This window comes from Glycine soja, chromosome 4 (genome assembly GCF_004193775.1).
Source record: "Glycine soja cultivar W05 chromosome 4, ASM419377v2, whole genome shotgun sequence".
NCBI lineage: Eukaryota > Viridiplantae > Streptophyta > Magnoliopsida > Fabales > Fabaceae > Glycine > Glycine soja.
Window position 1 is genome coordinate 46928134 of NC_041005.1, and position 9845 is coordinate 46937978.

Below are 9845 nucleotides of genomic sequence, written 5' to 3' on the forward strand. Positions count from 1 at the left end.
AAAGGAATAAAGTATAATAAGAGATATTTTTATTGTCAAAAATAATATTTTATTTTATTATATATGGATTGTTATTAGTTAATTTAATGAACGCAAGAGGAGTTTTGTTCAGTCTAAAGCCTGAACTTGTATAATGAGTGTCACTCCCTGCCTGTCATCCAATCAATTAGTGTTTTTTTTATATAATTAGTTAGTTAGTTATATACATATGTGTGTATGTATGTGTGATGTATAAAAGCATACTTGTGTATAAATATAGGAAGATAAAGAGTGAATGTATGTGCATTTGAGTAATCAATAAAGAAACTACTTTTAAGATTTAGTGTTGGATTAATAAATCCTCCCTACTTTAGACAAATCATTGGATCAATCAGATATCTGTGCAACACCAGACCTGAATTAAGATTTAGTGTTGGATTAATAAGTAGATTTATGGAGACACCAAAAGTGCCTCACTTATTAGCAACCAAGAGAATAGTGCGCTATGTGAAACGCACTTTGGACTATGGAATTCTGTTTTCTAAAGGTAGTGACAACTTAGAAGTTAAATTGCTTGGGTACTATGATTCAAATTAGTGTGGTGAAAAATTTGATCAAAAAAGTATTGCATGTTATGTTTTTATGTGTGGAAAAGCATCAATCTCTCGATGTTCGAAGAAGGAATCTATAATGGCTCTATCCTCATGTGAAGCTGAGTATATCCCAACTTCAATGAGTGATTGTCAAGCTTTATGACTTAATACATTGATGCAAGAAATCAAGGAAAGTTATGATGTTTGTCGATAACGAATCAACAATAGACTTAGCTAAACATCTTGCTGCACATGGAAGGAGAAAACACATAAAAATATAATTTCACTTTCTGAGAGATCAAGTGAATAAAGAGAAACTGATCTTGGAGTACTGCAAGACAAAACTACAAGTTGCAGACATTTTTACTAAGGCCTTGAAGGGAGAAAATTTCAACGATATAAGAGATATGTTAGGAGTTATCTCTAAGTCATTCAAATCAAGAAGGAGTGTTATTAGTTAATTTGATGGATGCAAAAGGAGTGTCATCCAATCTAAGACTTGGGTCATCCTATCTAAGGCCTGAACTTGTATAATAAATGTCGTTCAATTAGTTAGATATATGTGTCTATATGTCTGATGCATAAAAGCACGTTTGTGGATTAGTGTTGTGTTATAGAGAGTGAATATATATGCAGTTGAGTTATCAATAAATAAATTACTTATTCTCTCATCTATCTTGTTCCTTATTAAGTGTGTAAGAGTAGTTTCGTTCCAACAAGAATAAATTAAAGGGGTGTATTTTTTTAAGTTGAGTAGAAAATTATGAAAATAAATAATGTTATTTAGTTATTAGTTTAACTGGGTGTGGAGAAATTTAAATTTATGATCTTCTTCAAATTTATATTTATTAAAAGTTTTTAATATTGAATTAAGTTAAAATAAATTTAAATTTTATGAAGATAAAATTAATATTTTTCAAATTTTATAAAGACCTCAAACATATTTTTTCTTAAATCTATTTAATTTTGTTTATTTATGTATAATGTATACATTTGGTAAATAATTGTGTCTTCTTGCTTAATTGATTGAGTTTATTAACAGGTGTATCATCTCTTATTTTTATAATTCCTTTTAAACTATTAATTATGAAAATAATGAAATTTAGAATAAAAAAGATTTAAAAAACATAGTGGACAATTAATGTTTATGATAATGTTTTGATAATTTTACTCTATTTGAATACTTACAAATCATAAATAATAAAAGATTCGTATTTCAAATTAGATTAATAGGAGGTCAAAGTTAACTAATGAGATAAATAATTAATTATTAATTAGGAAAATAAAGTCATGATAAGATCAAATGATGGATGTCTTATTTTTTTTAGAAAGAAAATTAATTTACTCCAAGTCCTACCTAATATTAGTCATAAACTAATTAACTAAACATATCTTTCATTTTTTAATTAAAAACGTTAATAATTAACAATATTTTGAACTACGTACCAAAGGTTAAACTTGAACATTTTATGATAAGCATATTAGTTGAAATTTTGCTACTTTTCTTCTGAACAGTGTTTCCAATAAACTTTACACCAGAGGAGTGGGGTAATCCTTATTCTTTTGTTCCTCGCAGGTCTCAGACTCACTCCCCAAAGCAGTGACATGACATATAAAAAAAAAAGATTACATCTCAATATGAAAAGTTATAAACCGTATACATGGAATAATTTATCAAAAGTTATTAACGCGATGAATTCGAATTATTTGACACGTTTAATCAAAATTTAGTGTTCAATAATTCGTTTTGACCTAAAGTCACAAGGTAAAAGTATTATTTTATCTCAAATGGATAAATTCGGTGAAAGAAAGGCTAGTTATTAGGAAGGAAGAGGCATTGCGCTTCCATAGTAATGTAGAATTTTTCACTATAACCAGTTTGCTAACTGAGAAAATTGCTGCAGAAGACATGTCACACTCCTGAATATTCCTAATCGCTGCCTGCATATAAATTGTTTTCCAAGAGAATTGAACACAGTCGATGGCCAAAAACACACTCATCCACACCTATGCACGTCATTGCGTTGACAACATAGTATATGTTTTTATTCATGATCTGTATGTTCTTGCCCTTGTCCAATAACTACATTTAATTTTAAACGATGACTAATATGAAAGCTACGCCAAAACTGCTTATTAATTAACCCAAAAAAGAAAACTAATATACTTACTATTTAAAACTGAATTGACCTTTCTGTAGAAATCAACAAAGATCATATAATGTTTGAATGAGTGTGTTAAAAGAATATATCCTTAGCACCTCTTTTGATGATATATAATGATACAATTAATTTATCAAATAAAGGATACAAGGACTCTCAAGAAACTTATTTAAATAAAATAACATAAGAGACTAAATCTTAATTTCTTAAAATTATTATTTTTTATTTTTAGTCTTTATAAATTATGTTTGTTTCATTTTTAGTCCTTAAAATACTTTAAATAATGTTTTCAACAATAAAAAAAGTATTATCTAAAGCGTCGTATGGATGAAAAACAAAACAAACATAATTTACAATAACTAAAAAAACTTATAAGAATTAAAATAAATATTAAATTATAAAGACTAAAAAAATATTTAAATCTTTCTTTTTTTACATTTTCTACAAATTTTAAGACCAATTCTGAACTGATATATTTTGAGTCTCTTATCCCTCAATCACATGAGACAACAACAAAATCAATTTGATTTTAGTGTGATGAAATAAGAGTCGTGTAGTTTATATATAATTTTCATGTAAGTTGTAATATCTCGACGAATCACACCAGAAAAAGAGAGATTTGAAGGCTGTGCAGGTATGAGAGTATATAATTGATGATAACTTAAATGAATTAATTGATACTATCTATACCAACAAGATGCATATATTTTTTGGTAGTCTATCACATAAGATTTCACAATTAAGCGTGCTTGACTTGGAGTAATTATGAAATAAGTCACCTTTTGGGAAGTTTCTCGAAACGCAAGTGAGTGGGGACAAAACACGTTGAAAAAAATGTCGTTATTGATTTGTAGGGTTAGTCATTGATCCTAAAAACAGACATAATTGATTTTCAAGGTGTCAGAAGGATTACTTATGAAAGATTTTAACCAGTAGAAGGTTTTGACCAATAAAAATATTGAGTAAAATATCATTGCGTGAAGTGTTGCAGTATGAAAACTGCCAAAAAAAATTAAAAATCAGAAATGTTACATAAATAACTAATAACTATTTAATAATTAAAATTAAATTGCCGAATTAAACAAAAAGAAAATGCACGGACACATTTGTAAGAACAAATTTGGTAAGAATTAACATGATCATGATGATAGTACACGTAAGACTTATTAAAAATGCATTATTAATCAAGGTGGATTGAAAATAGTCCAACAAATTAATTTCACCCCTCCTTTATTCACCCCTTTTTTCTCGCTCCCCAACTTTAATGATTTGTCATGAGTAATTAAACAAGGTTGGAATAAAGCTAGCAAAAGAGATTAACAAGGAAGGAAACAAAGTTGAAGGAGTAAACTATTGATCAAAAGTGAGACAAGGGTGGGGCATGCAAGTGAAACGGAAAAGGAATAGAGGCAAATCCTCATTGGTGTGAGGAAAAAGTAATTAAGAAAGTAAGTAACCAATAAAAGAAAGGGATAAGGTCCTTGAGGTTTAGGACTTTTTGGCCCTTTTGGGAGATAGGTAATAGCACTAGCTAGGTGTGAGAGGAAATAAGTTTTCAGTTTTGTACCAAAGCCTCATAGATAGGAAGGAGTACCTAAGTCATATATAAATGGCATCAGGATAATAAGGTGTGGAGGATTGCACGTTTGGGTGTGTGTTAATTGTGATCATGCAATATACACATATCTTCAACCCCTTCCTTTGCTTTTGGATGGGTTTGGTTGGTGGGTGATGGATCACAGTGGCAAAGTGGGGGAAGACTCAAAATAGACCAGTAGATCACATAAAGAAGTGTTAGATAATTCCAACACTTTTGTCCCACATGTCCTTTTTTTTCTTTCTCCTCCCACTTTCCAGAACCATTTTTCCTCGGTGAAATTATAAAATGCTTTATTTTGTGCTGTGTATACCATTTTTTCAGAATTATATATTTCTCTCTCGTTTATTTCACTTTGTTTTGTAAAGAGAGAAACAATAGAGGACTGAAAATAAGTAAGAAAAAAATAGATAAAAAAGAAAAAATAAATAAGTGTGTTTGGTTTTAAAAAAAGTAGAAAAAATATCAATAAGAATGAAATTTTAATAATAATATATTTTTAAATGATAAATATATATAATTAATTATATATACACGAAATAGAGCTAGTAGTGTTCCCAAGAAGTAATTGATTATGTATATAAGCATAATTGATTATGTCTTTCCCATCAACGCCAACTTTTGTTTATTTGTATGCTCTTTTGCGAAGAAATTAAAAGATATGACTCTAACACTTTTTTTTTTGTCCATTCACTTCCATTAAACCTAACAATACACAATTTATATATATATAAAATGTTTTTTTACATTATTATTTAATTACAATTTGTTATATATGATAAATTTAAATTTATTAATTTTTATAATAATATCTTAAAAGATAACTTTTTATTGGTTAACGGTGTAAAGACTTGTAAACTCACAGTACATATTTATTAAACTTTTAGTTTATTGATAAAATTTATAGCTGAAAATAATTTGCTTTGAGTGATTTAAAATATGAAAATTATTTATGATAAATATATTTCTTAATCTTTGATGAAAACTTGGAAACACGAAACAGTACTCGTGTTACCTTTTGAAAGGAAGAGCAGATGAAGTAGCATTTTCAATCAATGATTTTGTTGATACAAAGCTTCTTGAGACTGGGTCAAGACAAAGTTGAGGTTGTGTGATTCTACCTACAAATTTAGTGGTGAAGAAGCCATCTTTGCACAACATAGTGTAAGTTAACGGGAGAAGTGCATTAATAATGGATTTAATAGTGGACAAAGTCAAAGAATTATGCAAGAATTACAGAGGTTGATTAAACCCACAAAACCATATATGGGATGGGAAATCCTTCTTTATTGGACAGGATAAGATGTTTAGAATAAGATCAAACAAAACAAGCAGTGTAGTGTTGATGAGTGAATTATACTAAAGTCGGGTTAAAATGGAACTATATTGTGATGGTACAACACTCACTTCAGGGTAAGTCTCACATCTTTGTAAAAAATGTCACTTTTTAGTTTTTAACATTTTGTGGTAATTTAATGATATAAGATAGATTGATGGGCAAGGGAGAAGTGAAGGAAAAAAATATCTTTCATAATAAAACTAATATTTTAATAATTAATATTTGTTTATAAAAAATATTTTGTGATAATTTTTTAGGAGGTGGTTTAAATCTCATGTCTTTTTATTTTTCCACAAAAATGATGGTAATGAATAGAAATAAACGTCACTTCTTAACGTTTTGTGGTGAACTGGTGACTTCTTAGGAAATCACAAAAAAAATTATTATTGGCAATTTTAGATATTTATTAACAGCCAAAGACATATATAATCAATTTTCAAAAAACAATAATCAGATTTTAAATATGATAATCAATTATTTGCTAAAAAAACTGACTAACAATGATTTTTTTTATTCTTTTTCTTATTTCTTTTAAACCAGACACTTCTATTTTCATATATTTTCATTCACTTTATTTTTCTCTACTCTATTTTCATCTAATTTATTTTCTTCTTCCTACCAAACACGCCATAAGGAGCCTTTGTTTTTTCCCCCAGAACACACTTCAGGGCATGTTGAAGCTAATCTATAAATCTTGAATTATTAGTTTCAATTAGCATTTGAAGTTTGTGAAGATAAAACAAACACATCCTATCAAACTTCTGAGTTATGGCTCGCCACATATGACTAAAACACGGATTTTTTTTTTTAAAAAAATATATTAAAACTACCTTTTGTTTTCTTTTTAATTTATGTCATATATAATAAATAAGTGTCTCTTAGGGGACATCCGATAATTTATTTTCATACTTTTTATTTTCCGTTTTTAAAAATAAGATAGCGGATCCAGTATAACGCTATCAGACACAGGCATTTCAAGCAGATGGGTTGGTATCCATGTTTCTCAGTACGGTGGGCTCCATACCATTACTACTCAGATTTCAGAAAGAGTGAAAGAACAAGCATGTTACATGCAGAGATACATAAATATTTTCTACCACAAACGGACAAAAGATGAATTAATACAAGTTAAAAATCAACTTATATGATTCGAGTAGAATTGAATTCAAATTTTATAAATAAAATTTTAAATTTGAGTTGTATAAATGAAAATAATCGAGATTAGGAAAAAAGATTACATAGTTTGACCAATTTTGATAGAAATTATTTATGAGTAAAAATAATGAATATTTCACACTAAAATCATATTTATATAAAAATAAGTTATAAATTAATATTGATCATATTGGATTGTTGGAGAAAGCATTATTTTAAAAAAGACCTTTTCCTACGAGAACAGAAGTGGAAATGACTTGGTATTGTTTATGAAATGTAAGTACACAACATGAAATAATAATAAATAGAAAAGCTATGCTCCCGCTTTGTGACATCGTGCTTATCAAAATTAATTAGGGGTGGTCAGTGAACTATTATTGATAAGATTAGTACAAAAGTTAAAATTATTGTATAATTTTATTTAGCTTGTTCTGCCTGAGGGGTGACATTAGGTTTATTGTTCTTCCAAACAAGTAACTTTAATTAGGATAATGATGATGATGTTAATGATATAATTATACTGATAAATTAGCAGACATATGACGTCTAATCTTGTTGTTTAGTTGGGCCAACTAGTTCATCAATAGCTGTCCGTAATCTGTAACTGCAGTTTACATAAGCTTTTTTACGCTCAAACAACTAAGGATTTGGTGTGGTCAAATTTTAGATATATTATTTTACAGACTAATTAAGGTGGCTATGAATCCAATAAATTAAGTATGAGGGTTGCATGTTAATCAATTATTTGACAAGATTGATGCTCATTAGAGAAGCATATATTACTTTCCTGAAAGCAATTATAACCATTAAACTTTTTTTTTCCAAAAAAAGACTTAGATTTATTTTAAACTTCGTGATTATTTTTTCCGGATGGATAACTTGTGAGTATTTGTTACATAATATGCAACTATTCTTAAGAAGGAATATTACGTCTTTTCCCCTCACTATATATTTGAAGGAATTTCATGACACTTGAACTCTATCATGAAAGTCAACTAGGATTAATCATAATGATATTGAATTAGGCCCCCTTAATTAAAAGTTTTGTCCTTGATTTCCTTTAACTTGATTAATTATAAATAGAATATTTCATTAAACCTTCTTTCCACCCCTTCTGGGTTTTTTTTTCCTTAAAAAAAATGGTAGAATAGAGATACTCCCAATACTACCGGATAGGGTGCCATGTTATGACCATTAATAAAGACTTAGAGGATTAATGCACAAACCCAAAACATAAACAATTTCACCCGGTTGTAATTACTTAATCAGTTCCTAAGTATCATGGGATCTCACTGACCAAGAGGATTATTCACCAAGCGAAAAAAGTAACGTCTACACTATTCGAACCCACACCCATAAAAAAAAAAAAGATGAAAGTTAGTTCCAAATCCTTAGTTACTTATGTCACCCCATATTGACCCTTTTTTCTCCTTCTATAGGTAACTAACCAATTTCTTGTTTGGATGATCCTCCTTTCTTCCTTTTCTCAATTCCATATGCGGTTCAAAACTTCAAATTGTGACTGAATGCACAACTCATCTTTAGATTTTTTTTCCAATAATAAAAAATAAACTACATGGGAATAATAGATAAAGGTATAAAAAAAAGAAAAACAGAAAAGAAAAAAAAAAGTAAAATTTATTTGGATAGTAGAACAAGCATTTGAAGCTTTGGTCCAGTCATTGGTGACGAAATGAGGGCACTAATGATATGGTACACATTTTAACCCTACATGCCATGTGCCATATTTTCCGCGTGGGTTTTGAATCGCTCAGCATATGTAAACGGCATTAATAAGGGTCGGAGTGGGGCTTCACAATTTCTGGCTCTCATGGGCCAAATAACTCCTTGAATTATATATATGACATTTTTAAAAGTAGAATGCAGCGTGTCGAATTAAAACTATATAACAAAAAGTGGAAAAAGGTAAACAAGAAAAACACCAAGACCATGCCTCCTTGTAATCTTCAGAAAAGACCAAAATTCAACAGCTCATTCTGCGAACCATGGGCTAAGACAGGTAATATTGTTATTTTAAGGAAATAAAATAAACTTCAATATATGCAACAAGATGAGGATGTCATTCTTTTGCGTTTTTATTCCTTTTTCTTAAATAAGTTTGTAAGATAAACGAACCTAAACTCCTTCCCGCGTGTCTGGCATTTTGTGATCTAGGTTCACTTTATGCAACCACATACATATCCTCAATCTCTAGGTATGGTAAAAAAATCTTCTGAAGTATGAACTTGTTGTCTAGTTCAGATCCAACTATTTTGAAAGAGTCAATATATAAAAGAGTATTTGTAAAATGTAGTACCTTATAAATATATAAATGTTGTCTTTTTGTTCAATGGCTGTTTATTTATTAACTTTAATTTGTTCTATGATTAATTAAATTAGTACATATTCAAAATAATTTTTAGAATAAATATAATTGTCCTAAAAAAAACTAGACAGCGATTAATAATTGTGACCGCATTATATAAGCATTGCCATACTAATTGATCATAATCACAATCCTTTAAGAGTTTTTTTTTTTTCAATTTCAAAATATTTTAATCGCATATAAAATCTAATATACATTAAAAAAATAAAGAAATACAACAAGTCGTTGGTCTTTGTGGTATTGGGTTCGGTCTCTTTAAGGTTTTAGAATCGAATCTTATTGATGAAAAAAATATAAATGAGAGAAAAGACTTAATTAAAAGTGATCAATCAAATTTTTTCTGTAGATAGTAGTGATCAATAAAGCTGACGGTTATTTCGCATTGATATGATGCTAAAATAAAAGGCATTTATGTTGAATTTCTCAAATCAAAGAATGATTTCAATTCTAAATAATTGTCATTGAGATTATGTTGCTGGATTTAAGGAAATATAGACATGTCATTGTTTTAGGTTTTTTTGCCAAGTATTCTCATAATCATAAGCTTAGCTGTCAAGCAAATTTTCCATTTGAAAATGGTAATTAAGTAAAAATCCCATAAAATTGATCTCTAGAAGCCAAACTTTTGACCTTC